The sequence below is a fragment of the Larus michahellis genome, chromosome 3 (assembly GCF_964199755.1).
Source record: "Larus michahellis chromosome 3, bLarMic1.1, whole genome shotgun sequence".
NCBI lineage: Eukaryota > Metazoa > Chordata > Aves > Charadriiformes > Laridae > Larus > Larus michahellis.
The window spans coordinates 22,575,002-22,597,350 of NC_133898.1; positions in this window are offsets into that span (position 1 = coordinate 22,575,002).

Consider the following 22,349-nt stretch of genomic DNA (forward strand, 5'->3'; position numbering starts at 1 on the left):
TCTGTTAACAGGCTCAGAATATGGATCTAGGTTGTTATTATCATTACCAGTACATAGCATGCCAAGAGGTGGAGAACAAATGGAAGAGCAGTCTGAAATCCAAGTGGTGCAATAAATGGGCACAAGTAATTAGCGGGACAAGAATGGAATACCGAGGGACAAAGCCAAGGAAATCATTGTTCGGTTTAGGGAAGACTGTCCAAAAAACTTGAGTAATAGTTAACAATCACATACTCACTGTAGAGTTGTTTATTCTGACCAGCAATAAGAAAACCACTCATGAATGGCTAGAGAAATGTACTGACTGGGCCCCTTAATATAGATTCAAAACAATGCCATCAGTGAACATAGGGATTCCTTAACACGGTGAAAGGGGATATAATCCTATCTCTGGTACTTATACAGCCTCTTTTACCATGTCACCTGAGCATCTTTTTTATAATTGTCCTCATATCCCATGCAATTGGGAAGCTTTAGAGCAGGCCCACAGCAGTAGGCATTCCTGGGAGGGGGCAGGCTGCCAGGGGTGGGTTGTCCTAGCCTAATCCCTGCCTCCTACTAGCACAGCTACTGGTGCCATCACCTAGTAGCAGCTTTTCAAGCCTTCCCCATCCCATCCCACCTTGTCTCAACCCATTCCACCTTGTCTCATGCCATGCCATGCCATGCCATCCTTCTCTTCATCTTTGCTCTTGGTTTCCCTGCAGCAGGACTACGCCACGATCTCGATCTTCTTTCCCTCTATTCACACCAGCAAGGGAGATACAGAAGAGAAGGTTGGGACTGCTGCTTCTCAGGAGAAAGGAGAGAGCAGTTGCTTTTTGTAGAGGGAAAGAAAGTAAACTCTTACTCTTCCTATCCCCATCTGCATTTCACTGATCTTACCAGTCCTCCTTCCTTCAGACCTGCTCAATGCAACTACAAAATTCACTTTTACCCATCTATTTTGGGATTCTTGGGAAATCTTATGCCCTTCATAGTAACGGGAACCGAAACATGGAAAGAACAAACGAGGCTATCCAGAAAGTCTACGATAGAAAGACACCCAAAAAATGAACCTTCTCACATGCAGGCTCTTACCCTAGCAAGCGAGACTTTCTTTTTGTGGAGCCCTATTTTCTACATGTTAATCCAGGCTTCTGTTTTCTTTTTCTCATATTTTTGTGTCTTGAGTTCAGTAAGAATGTGGGTTTGCTCCCTCTGAAAATGTTGTTCAACAGAATTTCACTTGCAAGCATACCTAGGTAGGAAGAAAAGTTTTGCAAATATTTGTGCAAATGTTCATCGGTTCACAAACTGCGTGATTTGACCATCTTGAAACCTTCCTATGGTTTGGAGAGTCGTGCAGACAGGGATTAGAAACAGTGCCATCTGACAAATCAGGCCAAACTGTAGGCAGCTGGTATTCTAAGCAGTCGTCCTAATGCATAGTTCATGAGCCAGGCATTGGCTGCAATGTATTTATGTTAGTCATTTATCAAACAATAACGAGCACCGAAGGCTAGATCCTGTAAATGGATGAATAGGGCCAATTCCTCCACCTTGGTATGAGGAATGTGTCTCGAGGCCCATGTTTACGGAGCTACAAATTTGTTCTTTGATCTCTTCCCAATAATAAGACTAAAGGAATGCAATTTTTGTTGTTAATATTTTGCTTAACGTTAGTCTAGGGAAAGGTTGTTAGTATTCTATAGCTATCTCCTCAGTCTCAAGGGGCACATCATATACATTAAAGGGCACAAATCAATAATTAACATAAAACCTTCCCAATCCTAAAGTCAAATATTAACATCCTCCCTTCTTTTGTTTCTTTTCTTCTTCTTCTTTTTTTTTGACTTCTGGCAAATTCCCAAAGAACCCAAGGCCGAGAGTGGTAGAATATTGCCCAGACGATAATAATGAGACAGTCCTGTACCTGCCTGTCTGTGACAGATTTCAAGCATGTAAGTCCACAGTAAACTCAAAAGTTAAGTATGGAGGCAGGTGCTTTACCGTGTGTCGGAATCCTGCAGGAAGCTCTAATCAAGAGAAGGTTCAATACCCAGTACCTATAAAACAAGAATTTTTTAGGACAAAAGGTATTCTCTGGAATAAAGATGCTTCTTTCTAAAAGTCTGTAAAAAAATAATAGTAGTTGTCATTCATAGAAACATTTCAATTGATATAACCCTTAAAATATGCTTATTTAGTTATTGTCAAAATTAAATATTGCTAAATGTTTCCAAACCCGAGTCATGAACCTGTACGTAAGTCCTCGTAGCAAAAGCTCTGTTTTCATCTCACAGCAGTAACATTTAGAGCATTTTGCAAGTTGCAATAGTGCCACATGTTCAAATCAATTCCAAATTCCAATTAAAGGGAAACATCATGTTAAAGAGTTATAAAGTTAAATATATGTGCATAGTTTATTAGCTAGAGGCATATTTCTTTTCAAATGTCTATGCACATCTGAAAATGGTACTTGTCACTGCGTATTTATACCTGTATGCATAATAAACTGCACACCCGCAGATACACTAGGTACAGGCATGTAGATAGCTCAGCTACATTCTCAAGGCATCTTCAATTACTAATATTTTTGTCAGTGGGAAGGAATGTGATCTTTCATAACAATGAAGTAATTGTTTATTGTTTTCTTGCCATTTTGTTGCAGGAATTAGACATTTTGGTTTACTTATTACCATAAGATAATTCCTGCCAGTCGGCTGAAGGCACAAGCAAGGCAAAGTGTTTCCTAATTCCCAGAAGGCATGTGTTATCTCATGGTAACACACACACGCATTGCAGTGTGACATTTCTTCTTGATACAGGTAAATGGACCATACTGTATCCAGGAGACAGCTTTGCGCTTCCATTAAAATCTCACTTGTATTTCCCTGCTTGCAAAATACTTTGTCAAGCTGTCTAGTACAGAATAAAAATTTCACGGAGCGCTTGTATCACTGCGATTTTAATAAAATCCAGAAAAAGACTAAACAGAAACATACAGCTGCTGAAAAGCTAAAGGGCTGACATTTCGGTGAAAGTTGCTGTCTTTAGTCTGGTTGTGGGGGGAAAGGATATTGATAATGTCATGCTGCTGATGGGCAAAAGTGTGTGGACAGCAGTCTTAAAACATATTGTGAATACAATGGAAACATATTATTGCTAAATGTTTTCATGATGTTGCTGTCAGGGCCTGACTACAACAAGGTTTCCTAACTTTGGTCAGGAAATCGGGTGGAGAGCCTTCTGCAAGTCTCCTTCTCCCTGGCTGTTTGTGTTTCTCCATAATCTCAGTGAGGAACGCATCCAGGATGCATCCCAACTTTCCGATGGCTCCTTGCAGTTAGTCACATAGAAAGACAGACGAGTCTGTGGGGTGGGCAGCCCTCTTGCGCCACATCAACCGTGCCCCGGGCCAGCTCTGGCTTATTTTTCCACACATTGGTTTACTCTGAGGCAGAGATTCTCCATGATGCTAATGTCCACTCAAGGGAGATGTAAAATCTCCCTTGTAGGAGACGTAGGAGAAGGAAATAGGGGAAGGCAAGCCCCCAAATCCATTATTAATTTCTGATTGCAGTGTATTTTTCTGTCCTCAGTAGTAGAGTCTCATTCCACGGCTCTCAGCTCTTCATTTGAGTCCAAAGCCCACTGAGATCAACGTACAATGAGAATGTGGACATACGAGGACAGATTAATGATGGAATAGAGATTGGACAGTGAAACCAGCCTACTAATTATTGCACTTGGGGATTTCCTCCAGAAACTTCCAGATTCTCTCTAGAAAGGAATTTGCAACCACTGGGCACGTACTCCTTATATCGATAATTTATTATAAACTGCCAATGAAGCGATACAGCCCTGTCTTTCTGTACAGCTAGGTGTCACACTTGCAAGCAAAGTCACATATATCATATTATAAATGTGATCTTTAAACCCCAAGTTCTCCTGTGTTACAGAATCATTAACAGAGTAATCTCTTTCTTCTATTAAAGGGGACTTGGATATGGGAAAATTCTCCACGGGGAACTCCCATATACCATAAAAATGATCATGAACCCAGTTATCTTCTAAATATGGTCATAAATCACCTTTTCCTTTTTGTTAGTAAAAATTCCCCTGATTAGTTTGGGACATTAACAGGCAAATTTTTGGCAATAGCTTTTGGTGCCTCAAAATACTTTCCTTCAAGAAAACGGGGTAAAAGACATTTGGATTGGAAGGAACTGGAGAGGCGTGCCGACTCCAACACAGTTAGCTGCAGTAGCAAGACCAACATGAAAAACAGATTTCTTGCTTGTGGTTTTCTTTTTCCCCAAAGTTGTCTGTGGGACAAGCTCCCCTACGGATGTATTTCTCCAGATGACAGCCCCTGCCTTGCGTCTGTTCCATACAAAGCTGAACGTGAGCTCTGAAGTTTGAAACTGGATTTCCAGTCAGTCAAGAGTTCAAGAAGGACTTGAGTTTTTGGCTTCGTTTCATAGCTAATTACATGGGGCAATATCCCAGCTGTCTTGAAGTCAATGGCACAAATCCCACTGGTTTCAGTGGGGCAAGAATGTCACCCTTTGCAGTTTAGAGGTTAACTACAAAAAAAAAAAAAAAAAAAACTGTCGTTCTGACCGTACAGTAATTATATCATCTTTATTCATGCCCATGCTTGTCATGCTTTTAGTCTATCGGATCTATCCATTTCCCTTACTATATAATTACAAAGGTTTCCCTGCCTGCCTCTTTCTCGAGCTCCTGTGATCTGTTGAAGAGGTGTGATCTTCAAATCCAATGGACAGAGAGACCACTAGGAAGTGCGTAAGCTTGTGATAAAATGCTGATAGTGTTCTGGCACTTAAATTCCAAATCCCGATGGAGTCACAAGACAGATTCCATTTATTTTAATTGTATCTACAACGGTTCTTTTTAGTGCATGAGGAGGAGTACTGGACACCATCAGATGAGATGTGCCAAAAGTGTTCGTCAGAACAAATTGGCAAAACTCTTCTGTAGCTCAAATCTTTATTATTTTGTTTCTATTAGCAAGTCTTCCTCAGATATTCCTAGCCATATATGGTATGAACTTTTTGCCTTTATTCAGGAATTTCCTTTTCAATTTCTCTTTTTCTTAAGGCAGGCTGTACTAGGACAATATGAAAAAATTCTGGAGTGTGATCCAGTCCCTTGCATTCATATCTGATAAGCAGATGGTTCTGTGAGCCTTCAGCAGTGGAGGAATATCATCGCATTTATAGAGTTTTAGTGATAACTCAGATAGTTACTCCAAAACATCATATGTTGCACCAATAGTTTGCACCTACTGAGTAATGTGGAGTGTTCTGCCAAGGCTCCTTGGTGTGCTTTTTCACAGCTGTGATGCTGTCAGCCCAAAGACAATGCTTCCAGTGAGGAGCCCGGCGCTCCCACAGGCACTCAGCTGTCCCCAGGCTGGTTCTCAGCCAAAAGGGCTTCTGAAACATTTTCCATGGGCTACATCTTCATGAATATTGCCTCTGCATTCATACAGTTCTTTCTAATGGGAGGATGATTTGCAGGAGAGCTGCTGGGCTGGCTTGTAATCCTCTCCCGAAGTGCATAAAGCAGAGGTCCCCTCTGTAGAACTAACGTTGCATTATTTCCTATGATAACTACGAGTTTACACATAGATATTGTGTTGCGTTACTTTGTTTGCTCAAACCTCGTTAAACTACGTGGAGTTTAAACATTCCCAAGCCACAATGCTGGTTTATAACATCCTCCTTTGTTGCCCTCTGTGTTGACTTTGCTATGACCTTGTTTCACCGAATGGCATGGCGTTCTGTGAAGACAGCCCCCAGTAAGATGTTATGCCCCTTGGTTCTGTACCCGGTGGTTTCTCTGGGGGTTCACCATGAGATGGACACCACAAAGTATAGGGGCTGGGGGCTTGGAAATAGATGTCTCTGCTTCTTCTCTAGGTGTTGGTTACAACGAACCCCAGCAAGTGGTTCAGCAGAGCATTTAGCCGCAACAGCTCTGTGGGCGCAGTGGTGGGTGAATCATGGTACAGATGCCATCCTGGGGTACCCAATGAGAGGGACTATTCCACAGGGGAGCGAAAAGCCCCACTCATACCCACATCAGCAACAGGCACACACACAGAGCTCCTCTCCAGTTGCCACTCCGGACTGCTAATGACTGTAGCAAGCCAGTTTTTCAATGATGGGTCAGCCGTGGAGGTTGTCATGATACAGGCATTTGTGATTTTGTGAGAAGGTTGTTGCTGTAGCACTTCATAAGACACAGCGATGTGTAGGAACTTATTAGTTGCACTGCATTTTGAACAGTTTAGAAAAAGTCTTTGCTGACAGACAAGTGGGCTTTATCAAATACCTTTAGCAGGTGACACATTAATCCTTTGATTACTAACAATAACGTAAAAATAAGATGACCACACAAACTCAATTAACGGACCCCAAGTCACAAAGTTCTTTCTTTGGTGAACAGGTTATTTACGCAAACCTAGATTCCTTTCGCACCTTTCATGCAAAGACATCATCAGTGAGAATGGTTATTTCTTAGTGGATTTTGACAGATGTCAGTTCAGTGCCCCGTATCATTATAGAAAAGATACTTCACCATATGCTTCTCCGCTTTCTAAAACTTTTTACCTGTTGGTCGTACAGGAGAAAACAGGGGCCTAATTCTAAACTACGTGTTTGCGGAGCGCTGTGAATATGCGCTGAAATAGCTGAAGTTGGTGGCAACGCCTGTGTAAAAGCTGATGTTTCTCAGCGTCGTGAGAATGTGCCTGGTGGTTTTTGCGCACCTGTAAGTGTAAGAGAAAAGATGCTGAAGGACCGTGGGGAGCAGGAGGTGAGGATCCGCTGGACATGCGTAAGCCAAAGAGGGTCTGTTGGCAAGCTGCCCGCTGTGGTCAGGGAAACAGGATCGGGCAGGCATTATGCTCTCATTCAGAGACCAGAAAATAGTTAGAGGGAAGGAATGTCATGTAACCAAGAATGTGTGTTTGCATTTACTCATACTTGGGAGTTAACGACAAGGAAGGCTATTACGCTATTTATAGGTGGTACTGCAATGAAATTTTGCAATGGAGTGGTATCAGAATAAGTTTATTTTGTGTTAAATAATGACAGAAAATAAATGTAGAAATACAGGTAGCGCATTCTTTCTTGTTTCAACAAGCCCCTGGTAAACTGGCCTGTTGGTAATTAGGTGGGTAAGTAATAAAGCAAGCAGACGGGGTAAGCTAATTGAATACAAATCAGGACCTCCACTGGAAAAGAAAAGTGCTAGAGGTCTGCAAACCACAGACCACAGGTTAAGAATGACCAATGTAGGTAATGCATTTTTTCTCGTCCATCTTCTGGGAGGTGGCACATGGCGTGCTCCAATTATCCCTGAATGGTGTATCTTCTCCAGAGTGCAGTACTCCAGCATGCAGTCATTAGCGCCGATCACAAAAGCTGTTAATCCATGACATTCCTCCCCTGCAATGCCTGTGTCAGGGCTCTTTCCAGGGCAATGAGCTCCATTTCAGTCCTCTGAGGATTCTCTGAGAAATGCTTTAGGGCCTTCTCTTGGGTTAGGTCCAGTAGTTCCTGGAACAGATCCCTCTCTCACTCCTTTTTCTTTTTGAGCGACATGTTGGCCAATCCATCTGTGTGCACTATTTACTGCTTCGAGGGAGCCGTGGCATCAAAAAACCTAAGGCAGATTTTTAAAAAAAGAGGAAGGGTTTTAAAATTATACTTTCTTAATGTCAGTCCTCGAGCTAAATGCAGCAAAACTGCCCCCTTTAACACTACCCCATCTTCAGTTCACACTCTGGAGCCCAGACGAGGCAGTAAAGTGTAATCCAAATTGGTTTTGTTCGCTTTAGGTCTTCATGTAGGAGAGATGAAATGTTCGGGAATATGGCAACACAGGGGGCAATTAGATGGGGCGGGGGGGGCTGTGGTGGCTCATGTAAATAGAGGATATCAGTCAGCAGGGTAGCCATTCCGTTGTAGCCCCGGTTCTCTTTGTACAGAAAGATATTACAGCCTCAGGAACCAGAGAGAGCCTTGCAGGGGTCTTGTGCAAGAGAAAGGACTTTGTCACGACAGTGGCCCACTGGCTTCAGTATTCCTCTCTCTGCCGGGCTCTTGTGCAATTTTCAGCCCCGCTGGTTTGTGCAGCGCTGGCTGCTCTCACAAATCTCCGGAGTGAATCCCAATGCATACGCAAGATCAAAGGAGCTCACAGTGGGTTTTATGTCATTTGTTTGGCTGTCCCCAGCGCCTGGGCTGCAGCCTTGGGTGCTTTGCAAATAGATAACCACCACGTAATGTTCAGAGCCTCGGCCTGCAATGCTTGCAAAAAGGTGGTCCAGCTTGTCCATGGGTAATTCACCTGGAGCTCTCTAGCTTTGCCTTGGTAGAGCAGCCAGCGCAGGGTACTCGTGATTCCCTCTCTGTCTTGAAAGTGTTCTCTAAAGGTGTCTGCATTCTGGTGGGTCTTCTGAGACAGACCACAAAGGTCTGTATGAGTGCCAGGAAAACTTTCTCAGAAAAGACGTGCTACGGCATGGTTGCTACAGTGCTGGTAGTTACTTCTCTTTAAAATATCAAATAGTAGCAAATTCACACATAATATTCCAACCTGGGGTCTTTATAGACCCCAAAGCTAGCCCCATATGAAGTGCTGACCCCAGATCCTCTAGTTCTTAATCTAAACCTAGCCTGGGAAACTTGGCGAGTCCCAGCCCTAACCGGAGCTTGCCAACGCTTAGGTACCGCGGAGCTGCGTGGTGCGAGGTGGCAGTGACTGTGGCCCACGTTTGAGCCCATGAGCTGCAGCAACAGTTGTAGGAAGTAGAGGTATGGAAGATGTGGTTCTGAATATAGAGATGCTGCAAGACCGTTAAGATTTGCCTTCTTTTGCTAAGTTGCTCCTGATGGTAACTTTCTTATAAACCTTGCACGACGCTTCTGCTTGCTGCTCTGCTAGTTTTCATTTTACCTCTGAAAATTGATTTCAAGCTCTAAGACATCAGGAGACAATTCAGCTTTGCTCCTTAGCGCCCTTGCAGCACTGCAATCTATCATTTCCTATTGCTACTTGTGACAGTCGCTGGCCGTACACTGCAATTTTGTAGTCCACACTTTTCTGTTAAAAGAGCGGCTGGTTCTGATTTCTTCAGGCTGAATATTTGCATGTTTATAGCAGCCTGCTCCCTCCCTCTCTGTGACGAAATACAGGTCCTGTAATCTTCCATACAGCTATACACATGCTGAGTGTTGTCTGGAGTCTTGAAGCTATGGGATCAACGCAAGCATCTCCTATTCCAATCCAAAAGGCAGAACTTTGCTGTTTTTTTTAAAATCACAAGTGACCTGTACACACTATGCTTTCCTTTAAAACCACTCATGCAGCTCTACTGCGCCAGCTATACGGAGATTGGTGGGAGCTGGTAATGAGGTTTCTACCACCGCATCATCCACCCTTGCCTGCAACAGTGGCCTATTTTGCATTCTCGAGCTGGAAGCGATAGAATACCAGTACATAGGAACACCTAATTTCATTTTAGCACCCGTAAAAGGGACATTTCGATCTCTTCTGCAAAAATGAACTCTGATTATCATTTGATGAAGGAATTTGATGAATATGCAGAGTTATAGGAACAAAAATCTTTTGCCAGATGACTAACACAGTGGAAAAGGGTTAATTAGGAAGCTGAAAAAATCATCACGGGAATGATTTAGAATCATTCTTAATTTTTAGAATTTAGAATTCATCATAGGAATATATTAGAAACATCATTTACAAGTGCTGTTGATCTCTTCCAACCACTTCATGTAGACAATTTTAACAGAAGTTAAGACAAATATAGGCAATTACTGCTAGAGGTAAGCAACGTATCAGTCTCTTAAAAATACCGCTGACTAACTTCACATTCCAGAGACTCCACATAGATCATTCCCTGGATAGTGTTATGAATCACTTGCCCATCCCAAGGTTTTGTTCAAACAACAACTCTCCTAGTCGTCTGATTTGTCAGACAACAGGATGATGTCAAATTTCTCCTCTGGGTCTCGCTTCGTGCCCTCAGGCTGAGAAAATGGATTGATTTTAAAATGGGACCTATTGTGCCAAATTTCCCGAGCACTTCAAATGAATACTCTCGCTCGGTCATGACTAATGCCTTCTCAGATTCTGAGAACATGTCCATGGCTTGCGTGCTCTCCTTTTGGTTGAATAACAAAGAACTTCCATTCATAAAGAGATCTTTCAAGAAACTCCTTGTAAATCAATCACTGACAACTGCATAGGCAGTCGTCTTGGTCTTGTCAGGTTTTAATTAAAAAGTTACGCCAACAAGCGATGACAGACAGGAGCAGCACAGCCTTCTTCAAAACGTCCAAATAAGTCTGAAGGCGAGCATGCAGGATAAGCGACAGTGCCACCAGAGAACACCAGCTGAAAATGACCTGCCATGTGGTAAACATTGAAAGACAGATATTAATTTTTTTTAGTTCTTTCTGATTTGTGAATACCTGAAATGTGCTCTCTAACTTGCTGCCCTAATTCAGCCCCAGCATAAACAAGGCGACTGCACTTGATCTTGCGTCACTCGACCGCGTGACATCAGCATTCACTTGGTGGTGGGAGCTTACAAGGAGCGACGCCGGCTCTGTGTTTCCATCCATACGCTCTCCTAAAAAGCACTGTACTATTTGGATTTTAAATGAATTAGCGTGTTGGAGGAAGGAAGCCTCTGCTACTGAGCCATCCAGCACTGAGCATATCTTTCCCTTCGCATCACCTCCTCCTGGCCATTTTCACTGACGCGGGAGAAGTAGCGACACGCATCCTTACAGGATGCCAGCAGATGTTCGTGCAAAACTAGTGAAGACCCAGAATTGACAATCCAGACGATATGAGGTAAAAGGAAAGCAAGGTAACATGATTTAGAGCTTAAATCTTTTCAGGCCGCCTTTCAACTTCATAAAGAGGGAAAGGGAGAGAGGAAGGACAACTCAGTTTAAAATTTTGCCTAAATCTGCCTACTTTTGAGACAGACGACCTTAAAAATAGAGAGAAGAAACCTACTGATTTGAGACTTGTGAAATCTTCTTCTTCTGTCCCTAGGCTCGTAACCCATGTAGTTTTCTGCTTGGTCAGGAAGCAGAGATTAAGGAAATTGGACCAGATTCACAAGAAAACTTGAGGGTTATTTGAAGACTTTTTTTCATCTTTGACCCTCACTGTGAAAGTTTACATTTTTATTGTTCAGTTAGTCAACTCAGGATTACCTAAGACATAAGGACTTACTGAGGATTTGTAGAAGACTTTTCAAAGGGCTTTTGTTTCTACATCATCAAGTAGTTCAGACTGGCAATCTCAGAATTCCCCACTGGTTTTGCTTTTGTTTTGTTTATGTCAAGAGGTGCTTCATACAGCTTAATATCAATGTTATTATTTTGCTGTTCTATAAATAATTCAATGTCTTAAGAAAATGCCATGATTTTGTCTATTTTTATCCTTCCATTCTTTGTAGCAATGTCTGAGAGTAAAGTAACTGGAAGAGACTGGAACAAAAAAAAGATCAAAAAAGGTGGTCTCACATTTGTTTTACCGCGGCAAGCCGCATGGCTTTTACTTTCTGGCTTTTTATGGTGTTTCACCTGCATTGCCAGTTAGAGCTCAGTTCTACACATGGATCCAGCACTATTGACTACTGCAGTTACACGGTATTTTACTCTCTGAATCCTGTTTTCCTTCTATTCTGGCCACACATGGCAGATCGTGGCCTTAAAATTTAACTTTCTGCCTACTCTTTCATTACAAGAAGCTCCTTTTAGACTGTGCAAGTTTCCAGCAGTGCTTGATGCTCGGTGCACCAAATGTATGCAGTGAATATACGTGAGGTACATTACTGGCACGGCCCAGCATGTGTTATAGCTTATAGTATTTGAGAAATATATTTCACTGTAGGAAAAGCAGAACACAATGTTAAGCAGACAGGCAGAATTGCTGGGAAAGCAAGAGAAAACACTAGCAAGAAAAAAAGAGGAGAGAAAAGGTAAAAGACCAAATCAATGCTACGTAGTTAACAACTCCATAACGATCAATAAAACCCTGCACTTCTCAGAGACAGCCAGGGCAACCACAAGAACATTTACAGAAAAAATTCAATAATTACAGATCAAGAAATAACATGCTTATTCATAACTTGGTCATTACAAACAAGCGATATATTTGTAGGAAGAAGCCAAACACATTCCCCTCCTCCCAATAAATTATTTTGACCCTATTTAAATGGCCGGCAGCTTCCCAGCCTGACAAGTACCTGTCCATATCTACCATGCATTCTTTTCCTGAGGTTTGCATTATTGCTTGAAGAAACCATATGAAACACTTTGGCTTGACCCAAAACTTCTAGACTTTTCTGTAACTTCTCTCATTCAGAGGGAAGAATAGTATTGTGGTTAAGGTACGGCATTTGGGCTCAAAATGTAGGGGGCAATTCCCTACAGGTTATCCCAGGCCTCCTTTGGCAGACAGCTGTAGGGCTTATTTTCAAAAACTTCTGATTTTTTTGTGTGTTTGGTTTTCTTTGCCCAGTTGGAATCCCGGCCTTAATGCCTCCAACTCCATCTGAAGTCTGTGGGACCCGCTGTTTTTACCATGTGCAAATCAAGCTCAAGATGCTCACGGAACAACCAGAAATGGCATATCCCCAAATTAGAACCCATGCTTGAAAGTCGGGTTTTTATTCTCTGTGCGATAATTTAGGCGGTGGGGGACTCAACTGACTCTATAAGGAGCATAAGGCTCCTACGTGCCAAGCCAGAAGCTTAAAGGTTGTCTGTGTGAATATGTAATCCCCTGTAAAATGGGATACCATCCCATCGCACAAGGCCATCATGAGGTTGAACCCCTGCATGCTTTTGAAGTGCTCAGCCACTATCAGGTGTACGCCAAAGACAATATATAGAAAAAGTAGAATAGGGCACTGATGAGCCTTCGGTTATGCCAACTGCAGGCACAGAGCAGTACGCTACCAGTTTCCACCCAGAAAAATCCCTTGAGTGGGCCCTCGTTTAACTACATCCAGAAATCACACCAGCATCAATGTCTCTCTGGCAGGGAGAAGGAACGATGGTGGGCAGCCAAGCAGAATGTTAATATATAAATATTAGGGGCCTGATAACTCATCTTTCTTATACTCGTTCAAACCAAGAGCTTCTCTCCTGAAGCTGATGGACTTGCCTCTGTGAAATGCCTTCAGTGGAAATGAAAAACAGGCTCTGGCTGACAGAGACTCCTCTCCTCGGTTTCAGATGCAGTTATGTAGGCAGTAGATATTGACAGCAAGAAAGAGCTTAAGTTCGGTTTAATCCTCTTAATGACTTATTATATGTTCTAGTGAGCTTGATGTCATTTTGGGATATCATCCAAGACTAATAATAATTACGATACTATCGCATGAAAATTGGCTTTTACCCTTACCGGAGCCCAGCACAGCAGCAAGGAGAAGAGAGAAGAGAGAGGAGGGTTTAGACTGGATATTAGGAAAAATTTGTACACTGAAAGGGTTATCAAGCATTGGAGCAGGCTGCCCAGGGAAGTGGTTGAGGCACCATCCCTGGAGGTATTTAACAGACAGGTAGACATAGTGCTTAGAGATGTAGTTTCGATCAGTGATGGTTTTTGTCAGAGTTAGGTTGGTGGTTGAACTCGATGATCTGAAAGGTCCCTTCCAGTCTAGGCTATTCTATGATTCACAGCCTTTCCCCAGCCACGCTGCGTACAGGCATTCAGGGAAAACTCACTCTGTCTTCGGCAACACAAACATGCTTTGGATAAGGGTCAAAGAAAGAATAATGGCACCGCCAGCAACTATAACTCTGCCAAATCCCTTCCTGATGTGGGATTTACAAAGGTTATCATGGACTGTGCAATAATTTCAAATGACTTCTTTATTGCCATGGCCTGGGGTCAGGGGAATAAACCTTCTGGAGCAGAGGAGGATTCCCTTTACCTTAGGCTGTTCGTTCTAGCTGTGAACACAGAGCAGAGTTTGCCCTAGCAGTCCCTCCCCTCCAGAGGAGCCCCAAAGTCTCTTCTTGCAGTACCTAAAGAAAATCAGCTGCTTTTGGAGATGAAAAGACCAGAGCTGAATCTGCCACTACCCAAAGCGCATCGTGTAACACCATAGAGGGAAAAGGCTGGGCCAACATCAGGGGAAATACGTGCTTCTATAAAAGCAGCACCAGGAGACAGAAGCCAGGAACTTCCAAAGCTCCATGTGAAACTCTGAGACAACACTACAGAGATCTATGTTTAAAAACTTAACAGATAAACCGAACACTTAAAATGTTTGTTTGTTTTTTTTTAATTCTTGGGAGTCCACGGTCTGAGGCAAACACCTCATCAGCCCTTTTGAAAGTCGCAGCCTTTATTTTTTAAAATGACTTCTTAGCAGATGGTTATTACTCTCTCTAAGTCAGACATCATCCAAAGCTCAGGTGGGACAGTTAAATACCAAACTTTCCTCTTCCTAAAATCAAGGTTTTAGTACTTCAGAATAGGCACAATTATACTGAGGCAACAAATGGGAAACTCCCGGAGATGGTGTCCAGTGCTGGAAGACCACCCTTTCCAGCAGGAACGTCCTCAAGAGCTCCGGCCTCATCACAGCATTTCTATTTTTTTTTTCCCCCAGTCCATCGTTTTATTGAACTCTGGAGACCGCCGGATCACCATGGCTGGTAGAACCCCGTATATGCATTTTTTTTGCTTTCCAATGGAGATGTTGTAAGCTCGTATAATCTCTGCGTCCTAGGCAGTTTGACATAGTTGTGTTTTGCAAATGAAAGAAGGCTGGAAACTTTCTTTTGATGTTTGTCAAAAGGCAATGGCTCAGTCACTCTGTTTTGATTGTGCCCTACCTTATAATGTGGCAGAGGTGCCCAGAGACTGATTTCTGGTTTACTGTGGAAGATACTGAAGCCCTAATTTTCTCCCATATCCTTTATTCACTTTTCCGGTCTCTTTTTACTATGACAATCACAACTTCCATCGCTCGGCTTAAAAAATACCCCATCCAGTCAGGAAACAGACTGAAATCCTGGGAGTGGCCATATGCTGCTGTCAGTTTTAATGCACATCCTTTTCATTAGCACTAAAGCTGGAGATCACATGGAGCCAATCATCACAGACCGAGGGCAGGCTGCGTGTGTGCGATCGCAGGACTTATCCCTCAATCAGCGGGAACACAAAGCCCATCCCCAGGCCATTCCTCATTCGGAGTCCTGCCTTTTTGATTGGTTAATTAAGACCTACACTTGGATGATGCTAAGCACACCAAAACTCCAAGTGACTTCAATGGGAGTTGAAGACCAAACTTTCCGAGCTCGGAGCACAAAAGAATAACAAGGAAACCTGCCCCTGACCAGGTTTCTCTGCTTGGTTGGTTCCCTGCTCAGAACGGAGCTTGTTACATGGCCTCAGAGCAGATCGTCGTCCTGTCCTACACGGTGAGACTGATGCAGGAGAGGGTTTCTGCTGCAGATTCCAGCCTCGGCAGCTCCTTCTTGGAACTGCTTCTGAAAATGAATTTACAGCTTCAAGACTACACCTGCACAGGAGATGCCTGTGGCAGTCAGTAGGGAATGTGGCTAATTAAATAGGAACAGATTTTCAAAGATTACTTCATCCAAGAAGCAAAAGCTAATAATTATATGGAACAAGATGATTACCTGGAACAAGATGATAAAACTGCTAATGCTCCTGTTTATAATATGACTGTGAAGCTTCTCTGTTAAAGCTGGGCTGCAATGCATTGCCGTTCATTGTCTAATAAAACAAGAAATAATGCTGCTGGTATTCTGTCAGAATCATGCTTTTCTTCCAAATAAAATTCCACCTGGAACTAACCCGTACAAGTAACTCCCACGGTTTTCTGTGGTTTATCCTCACCTGGGAGGAAGGAAGGCTTAAGAAGGGAGAACTCTGGTTTTGCCTCATATATCAAATATATCCAGGAACTTCGGTAGATGTTGAAGGATAGGCCCCTTCTTTACAGGAGGAAAAAAACCAAACCAACAATCACATTTCTATGAGGCAGCAAGTTGTAGTCAGAGTGGGGTAGATCCTGTGTCTCCCGTTTTGTGTGACAAAAATGTGCTGATGCAATGGCCACGGCTACCCCTCTCTCCTGGATTTTGCTTTAAAAGGACGGCTCCGCCACTGGGCGCCCGCGGCCGAAAGCTACCAGAGATCTTTTGTTGCCTGTCAGCCGGGGCTGTGATTGCAGGGTGTGCCCGGTCCGTGCATCCAGCCACGACACAAGCAAATGTAGCAGTTAAAATGTTGATAATTCATCTGTCCTTGCTGAGTTAACTCCTCTTGACCCCTCTGTGGCAGAGCCCCAGGTTCTATGCAGGCTCCGCTCTGCTCTCCACCCAGCCTCTATGCCTTTTTATTTATAGACATATTTTTGCTACCTTCCTATATTTCTTTTAAAGAAACCTGATTTTCTGGAGAATGAAATAGTGGCTTACGAGAGGTGCCAATGTGTCATACCACGAGTGTAGCTCAGCACAAGCGCTGTCTAGACTCAGCCACAGAACTCTCTATATTTTACCCATGGCCCTCTGCAGAACATTAAATCGCTGCTTGTCTCAAAACCAGCTCTTCCTCCTGCTCTCTCTCCCACATCTTCCCTGAAGCCATTTATAACGACCTCTGCAGGCTGGCTTAAAAAATTTGAAAGCATCTTGACATCTGCCATCCCAAGTGGCCTTGATGCTGTAGCTCCACAGCCACGTGAAACCTCCCCTGAAGAGAATCTTGACAGAGGCATCGAGCGTCACTGGGGTTTCAATGCACCACTCAGGCCTTTGGACTTTTTTTAATTCTTTCCGTTTCTGTGAGACGGCTCACATCTTGAGAGCTAAGAGTCACTTGGAAAGGCTCGTTGGACCAGGACTTAAGGCTTTACCTGAGACAGTATCATAGAAACATAGAATCATAGAATGTGTTGGGTTGGAAGGGACCTTTAAAGGCCATCTAGTCCAACCCCCCTGCAGTAAGCAGGGACACCTTCAACTAGATCAGGTTGCTCAGAGCCTCATCAAGCCTGGCCTTGAATGTCTCCAGGGATGGGGCCTCCACCACCTCTCTGGGCAACCTGTGCCAGTGTCTCACCACCCTCATTGTAAAGAACTTCTTCGTGATGTCTAATCTAAACCTGCCCTGCTCTAGTTTAAAACCACTGAAGTGGATCTTGACAGCAGCATCGAGCGTCACTGGGGTTTCAATGCACCACTCAGGCCTTTGGACATTTTTTAATTCTTTCCGTTTCTGCGAGACGGCTCATGTCTTGAGAGCTGAGTGTCACTTGAAAAGGCTCGTCGGAGCAGGACTTAAGGCTTTCCTGAGACAGTATCTCAGGATTGGGACCTGCATTTCTATATGGCCTTTTGCGTACCGGCGTAAAATCTCCTGCAGGCAGGGATCCCGGAGTCTCTGCATTTGTAGGGCTGAGCAGACTATTGCAGGTTAAAATAACTTTGGTAAATAATGGCCTTGTTTCAGTTGCTGTTTGTTTTTAACCATTTGTGCAATACCTCGAGCCAATCATCAGGATTAATAGGTTAACAATGCTATATTAATTAATATCATAAAATTGCTTTGAAGGAGGGAAGAGCTAATTAACTATGAAGCATTAATACTCCAACTGAGAGAGAACCCAAGGGAAAAAGTCTACAGTGTAATTAAGACGGAATACATTTTTCTTCATGCCCTACTGTCTCCCCATTGTCACAATCACTAATGACTTTGGCTTGGCTTTCTGAAAGGTTTTCTGATATCCCTCAATCTGTGCCACGCATGAAAATACCCAGAGGTATTTTGTATTATTTTTTCCTTCTTGACCTTTTTCTTTTTTTTTATGCTGGCAATACCCTCGGTGCAAGCTAAGAACTTCCCTCTTCCCTTTCCTACTGTGAAATACTCCTTGAAGCAGCTTCTTTCTGAGACGGGAGCAGCCGTGCTGGGTAAGATCCAATCTCCCAGTAACGCAGGCACGGCAGGAGAATGGGGCATGCCGCAGCAACCCTTCCCATGCTATACTTTCCCTTCCTACGGTACATCCCACATTTTTCCTGTGAATGTCAGATGACTCACTGATTTATTACAGACTTTTTTTTTTTTTTTTATCTCGCTGGCAGTCAATCTGCTCCAAACCACACTGCATTTTATTCATTTGCCGTTCTGTAGTAACAATCCTCAAGAAGCAAACAAAATGACAAATTATAGACAATTAAGGCAGGAAAAAAGTTAAAAAAATATGTGCTCGCTTCTATAAAATTCCAGCTGTCCTGAGACAGGGTTTGGAAGGAAAGGTTCCTGCCCTGCTTTTGGTGTTTGGACTTCAACCACCTGCGCAGAAAACGCTTGTGAAGGTGCCCCGAGAAGCTGGGGAAGGGCACAGGGAGAATTGTCAAACTAAACATCGCATAAAGTGAAAATAGCTACTTTCTTGCTATAAAAATATCTCCGTAACAGAGTTTGGGCTGAGTTGACCGCTGGCATCTAGGAAACAAAAGTTTGTAAACATCTAAACCGGAATTTACAAACATGCAATAGCAGCTTCAGTGAACTAGCCATCAAAAATGAAAACCTTTGTCCAGATAAAAATTCTCTAACTACATCAGTGTAATTGAAAGAGTAGAACAAACAAACTAATAAACAACAACTGTAACACTGAAGCACTTTCACAACATATAGCTTGTTGCCTCTTAAGAAGTATTTTCATGCATCTGCAGCAGTGATTATGCCTAATTGTTCAGTTTAAGAAAAAAAAAAATCATAATAATCAACTGAATTTATTTTAAAATTCCAACCTCCAGGATTCCAACCTACGCAGTCCTTGGAAGTTATTATGCATCCTCCAGTTCTGCTTTCTTAGTGGAAAGCACTCAGTGCAACCCATACGCCTGAGTCTGTGTCCACCATGGGAAGTACAGCTGCGCGGTGTCGCGGCAGGAGAGTGCTGTGGCACTAAAGAGCCTGTCCTTCAACGGAGAGGTTAAATCAAGCTCCCTAATCTCTGGATGAATAATCTCATTATTTTCCTGAGAAAACATTTCACCCAGCAACCGTAGTCGACTCTTGCCTGGGCATGTTTTCTATAGGTGGGAATTGATAATACGTGGATGAGGGCGTGGAATGGCCCTTCTTGGTGAAGTCTCTCCACATTAATCATTACATGGCTCATACACGACAAAAAGTGTTGATGGAATAGGTTTAGACATACTTGTGGGTTAGAACAAAACCCATGTCACACCAGCTCAGCTAACATTAGTTTTCATGTTGGTGGTTGTCTGGTATGATGCAATTGGAAAATTGCTAATAAAGTTCTGATGCGCTGTCAGCTCCCGTGAACTTTCTCCGCAGGCAGGAGGGTGTCACAGAAACAGAGCAGCTTCCCAGGTCTTGCCACAGGCACCTTCCTGGGACAGGAGGAGGGGAAGACTAAGATCACCATGGTGAGAGATGACTTTTCTCACAAAAGGGGTTTTGACTTTGAGGGCTTTGCGTCTTTACTTTATTTGCCTGGGGTTGAATTTCCTTTGGCACCTTCTATTAGTCTGTTTAATCCACATGGGCCAAAATCAGCTGTCGGCTCTTTAGAGATTGGCAATGCACCGTGGTCCCTGTTGCTGGGCTAACACTTCACGCAGTGAAAAGGCTCCTGCCACCTCTCCTGAGAAGCTCCAACACCTTTATTATTTGTCTCACGCTTTGAAATCTGGCAGGAGGAAAGCGATCGGCACAGAAAAGAACCTCGTTTTTCTTCTGTGAATTTCTTTTCAGGTATTGCCGCAACAGGAACAATTGAAAACTCACTATTTCCTCACTCCTGGAGGAACTGCTGAAAGAAAAAATATTGGCAGCACATCAAAATCGTAGCTGATTACGAATACTCTGAAGAGAGGGATTTGTGCACCACCAACGCAGCTGCGAGAAATGATACGGCACTGGGAGTGCCTGGAAACTGCCGGAGCAGATGGAGCGGCAGGTCTGGGAAAGAAGAGCGAGTCCAAGCTTCTCCAGCTATCACCTGGTGGTGTTCCCTGCCTGAAAGGCACGCAGGATCCTCCAAGCTATTTCCTCCCCCATCCCCTCCCCACATTATTCCCTACCGTGTCCCACAGGTGACCTGGAATAGAGTTCTCCTGGTATACCGGACAGGCTCCAGGCTCTCCTGCCTGGTACTAGGTTTTATCCCTTTTTAGAGAATCTTGCCTATTCTATGGGTCAAAAAAACCCCTCAAACCACCTCCAGTCCAGCCCCAAGCATCTCACACTCTTTATTCTGCGTTTGCTGGTTGTTGCCTGAGGAGGGACCGTTGCAATCTGGTGCTTACCACTTATCCTGGCTGTCAGCCCAAGTGGCAGGTCATCCATGGCAGCCTTGCGAGAGAGCAGGAATTGGTTTGGGACCAGCTTTCCTCAGTAGGGTCAGGGAGGTAGGAGTAGCCTTCTTTGTTGAAGTTACTGAAGGTGGAGCTGAGGGTCGCCCGCACTGGGCTGAACAAGTGTCCATGCAAGATAAGGAGGATCCACGTCTCACTGGGATGTGGGCACCTCCCATCTCGACCTGCCTTGACACACAGCTCACAAGGTATCGCTCTGCTCTCTGGCAGGAGGAAGGTAGCTCTTGGAAGTACCTTTGCAAATGTAAATCTTCAGGGCAGCAGGTTAAAAACCCAAACCTTTGACAAATCCTTTTGTGATATTTCCTTACAATGCTGCTGTTATCACAAACTGTTGCCAGAAAATTCATTTCCTGCAGTCCTTGCAAAGTGGAAATACCCATTCAAAGCAAAGCAAACCAGTGGGGTAGCAGAGTTCGCCCGGACCTTTGGTGGTGGAAATGAAGCAGAGCCCGCATTCAGCCACAAGTAGTACAAAAACCATCCTTCACCTTTTCTTCACAGCCCACCTCCCGGGCTTCTCCAGCTGGTCAAGTTTGGTGCAGTTGCATGCCTAACAGCTACGCCTGAAGCACGTTCATTTAAACATCCCAGCCAGGAAATATTTATGCAAAAACTTCTTGCAATATTCACCCGACTCTAGGGCTCATTTTCTGTATTTATTGCAAGGGAGGAAAAACAGGTAGAAAAACATATGCTGTATGTATGGTTCAATATAGTTTTTAAAATGCGGGGTTTGAGCCTAAGGAAGCAAGTGACGTTTTCTCCTTCTCTTACATTTCTGCAGGATCTGCATGATTCAAATTTGAGTGTATGGCCAAAAAATAACGCAGACTTGTGAGCCAAAGGTAATATCCCTGACTTACTGGCACAAAGCACCTTTTCCCTGCAGATAATCTACGCTGTTTCATCATTTGGCTCTTTGTTTCTAGCAGCTTCCAAAACTGATAAAATATATATTGTTACGAACATTTTGGATGTACGTTTTCAAGGCCTTATGACCATGAAGTCATGCCTGTGCGTGTCATTCTTTCCATTAGCGATGAGCCCGAGGTGCTGAGTTTATTTCTCAATCCAGATGGGTATTTGGAGCCTGATTTTTCATCTGGGCATGTGATCAGATGCATTTCCTGGCTATATAGTCAGCTTTACGTTACTACTGAATGAGACAATCAGTATTTCTTTCCATGCAGAGGATAAAATAAGGTGCAACTGTAATAAGTGAACATAAAAAGTGGAATCCCCCTAATCTTCTGAAAATTTTGGTCTGTTACGCATCTGTCTGGGTTCAGCATCTTTTCACTCTTCCTTATTTTTACCTCTAGAAAGAAAGAGAAAACATTGCCTAGACTGCAATCCTTCGAGCCAATTTAACTGTTCAGGGGGAAACACACAGCAGACACAAACACAAGGATTCGGAGGGGACCCTTTTTATGTATTTGCACACTGCGTCCCGCAGGATAATTCATTCCTTTGGGAACGCACATGGTACAGACTGCTAGCTTGTGCTACAAAGTCATACTGAAGTTAGTGTGTAGGTCTGTTGAGGCTGCCCAGGCTCTGCAGCAAGAGGACGCAGTTGGGTCCGGTCCTTGAATCAAAAGTTGCTGTTCCTGAAAGCTGGGAAAATGAATGCATGTGGTATTTTCTCTCTGTGCTGTATGCATTCCAGCTAAGCTCCCTTTGCCCTCTGCTTCAAGGTGTATTGCTTGCTGCAAGAGCGCTAGCTTCAGCTGCTCTCCAGACCAGCGTTATATCTGGCCAAGAGCTAGCTGGAGACCCAGGATGGATACGGGGGTTTTTACAGACACCACCAGCAGGCAGCACACCACCCTTCCAGGGAGCATGGCAACACACATGTGTAAAACTGGCATAATA